Here is a 2,882-nt window from a genome sequence, read left to right on the forward strand (position 1 = left end):
CCACCAAAGAATCCCACCAGTGCACCTTCCAGCATGAAGACCTGTCACTTTGGCAGCTATGATATGACTCTGTCAGTAGACATTTCCTGGCTTTCTTCCCATTTTTCTTTCTCATTTTGACTTACACGTTTTTAAATTTTTTTTTATTGACAACATCCATAATTGTAGACAATAACCCATGGTATTTCCTTCCTTTCCCCCACTTTTCCCTTTGAAACTCCACTCTCCATCATACCCATTCCCCCTCTCAATCAGTCTCTCTTTTATTTTGAGGTCATCATCTTTTCCTGTTATTATGATGGTCTTGTACAGGTAGTGTCAGGCACTGTGAGGTTATGGATATCCAGGCCATTAAAGAGTCCTACCCTTCCTTTGGCTCTTACATTTTTTTCTGCCACCTCTTCCACAAAAGACCATGGAACTTGGAAAATGTATCAGAGATATTGCAGTGCTGAGCACTTCTCTGTCACTTCTCAGCACCATGGTGCCTTCTGAGGCATCCCAAGGTCACTGCCATTTGAAAAAAAGAAGCTTCTCTAATATATGAACATTAAGAGAAATGTTTACCAGGCAGTTTGTTGAGCATAGTATATACATTTAGTTAGGCACCAGCAGACATTACACCCCGAGGGCTCATGACAAACCTGTTGTAGGTTTTCATTATCACAGATGTATTCCCTCACATGGAGCAGACCTCCAGTCCAATTAGCGAACAATTGGCTTCCCCCATAACAGACATGCTACTGTGTACCCATTGGCTCACTTGGCCTGGCTGGCCAAATTTAAGGCTTACAGTGTCCACTGTTGAGTATCTACATTGGTGATTTCTCTCTCTCCTATTAACTCCATGCAGCATAGCTTTTTCCAGCTTTCTGTCAGCTGGTCTACATGGAGGAGGTTTTCAGCTCAGTTCCAACAGGATTTCTCAGTGACCTTGCAGCCCAAGTATGTGCAGCCTTCAGCAATAAAATCTTACCATCTACTCCTAGTAGGAAACCAAGGGCCTCAGCAATGGATTGTAATGGTTTTGGGGTATCAGTGACCTCCCTGGACAACAACTCACTGGAAGGTATCCCATCTCTGGTATTAAAATTTTTCTAGTAAAATCTAGGGCTTCTGAGTGTTCTATTGTCCAAAACAGTAGGTTTCCATATTCTCTTAGATTTTGATTAACCCTCCCTCCACCTTTCCTTTACTGAATCTCTTCCCCTGACTTCACTTAGGCCTTTTCACCCCCATTAATCTGTTCTTCTACACACACACACACACACACACGCGCGCATGTGTGTGTGTGTGTGTGTGTGTGTGTGTGTGTGTGTACCATCTTATTAGGCCCCCTCTCCCTCCCTTTCTATTCCCTTTATTATCCCCTTTCTAGCTTACTGCTCTCTGTCCTGAGTGTTCTTCCTACTCAAATAGAAGTCCAATCATTTGTAGCTAGGATCCACATATGAGAGAGAACATATGACATTTGGCTTCCTGGACCTGGGTTACCTCACTAAGTATAATCCTTTCCAGATCCATCCATTTTCCTGCAAATTTCATAATTACATTTTTCCTTCCTGCTGAGTAAAACTGTATTGTATAAATGTACCACATCTTCATTATCCACTCATTATCTAGGCTAGTTCCATTTCCTAGCTATTGTGAATAGAGGAGCAATAAACATGATTGAGCAAGTATCTCTAAGGTAATGAGATGAGTCCTTAGGATATATGCCTAGGAGTGCTATAGCTGGGTCATATGGTAAATGTTTTTAGCTGTCTCAGGAACCTCCACACTGATTTCCACAATGGCTGGACCAGATTGCATTCCCATCAACAGTGTAGAAGGGGTTCCTCTTTTTCTGCATCCTTGCCAGCATTTATGGTCATTTGTTCTCTTGATGGTAGCCATATTGACAAGAGTGAAATGGAATCTCAATGTAGTTTTAATCTGCATTTTCCTGATGGCTAGGGATGTAGAAGATTTTCTTAGATGTTTATATGCCTTTTGCATTTATTCATTTGAGAACTCTCTATTTAATTACATAGCCCATTTTTTCCCCCTGGGAAAGCCAACAAATATTTATTTTCAAGTATCACCAAATAGTAACATACTCATTACCAACAACTGCCATCAGAACTCTACCATGCTATTAAGTGTTATGTCTCAGAGTATCAGAGTACAGATTCAAATCATCTGACCATAGCCCATTTTTCAATTAGGTTGTTTGATTTCTTATTATTTAGTTTTTTGAGTTCTTTGTATATTTGGGATATTAATCCTCTATCACATGTATAGCTGGCAAAAAGATTTCCTCCCATTCTGTAGGTTGCCTCTTTGCTGTATTCACAATGTCCTTTGCTGTACAAAAGCTTTGTTATTTTATGAGGTTCCAGTAGTTGATCTTTGGTTTTATTTACTGAGCAATTGGGTTTATATTCAGGAAGTCTTTGTTGAAGGGTTTCCCCTACTTTTTCCTCTAGCAGTTTCAAGTCCGATATTAAGGTCTTTGATGCATTTGGACTTAATTTTTGTACATGGGGAGAGATAAGAATATATTTTCATCCTTCTACACATACATATTCAGTTTTCCCAGCACCATTTGCTGAAGAGGCTGTCCTTTCTCCAGTGAGTATTTTTGACATTTTTGTCAAAGATCAGGTGGATATAGCTACCTGGACTTATATCTGGGTCCTCTATTCTATTCCATTGATCTTCTACATGTCTGCTTTTGTGCCAGTATCAAGCTGTCTTGGTTACTATGGCTCTGCAATATAGGTTAAAATCAGGTATGGTGATACCACCAGCCTTATTTTTGTTGCTCAATATTATTGTAGATAGTCAAGGTTTTTTTTTTTTTTTTGCAACCAAATTAATTTTTGGATTGTTTTTTATAT

At 39.5% G+C, this 2,882-nt stretch overlaps 1 non-coding gene across 1 annotated transcript; it reads right to left on the reverse strand.

Annotated features, from left to right (window-relative positions):
* Positions 1–2,113: 2,113 nt before the first annotated feature.
* On the reverse strand, positions 2,114–2,186 carry LOC123461909. The gene has a single exon (XR_006637955.1). It is a non-coding gene; the product is annotated as a small nucleolar RNA SNORD28 (small nucleolar RNA).
* Positions 2,187–2,882: the final 696 nt, after the last annotated feature.

The sequence above is a fragment of the Jaculus jaculus genome, chromosome 6 (assembly GCF_020740685.1).
Source record: "Jaculus jaculus isolate mJacJac1 chromosome 6, mJacJac1.mat.Y.cur, whole genome shotgun sequence".
Classification (NCBI taxonomy): Eukaryota; Metazoa; Chordata; class Mammalia; order Rodentia; family Dipodidae; genus Jaculus; species Jaculus jaculus.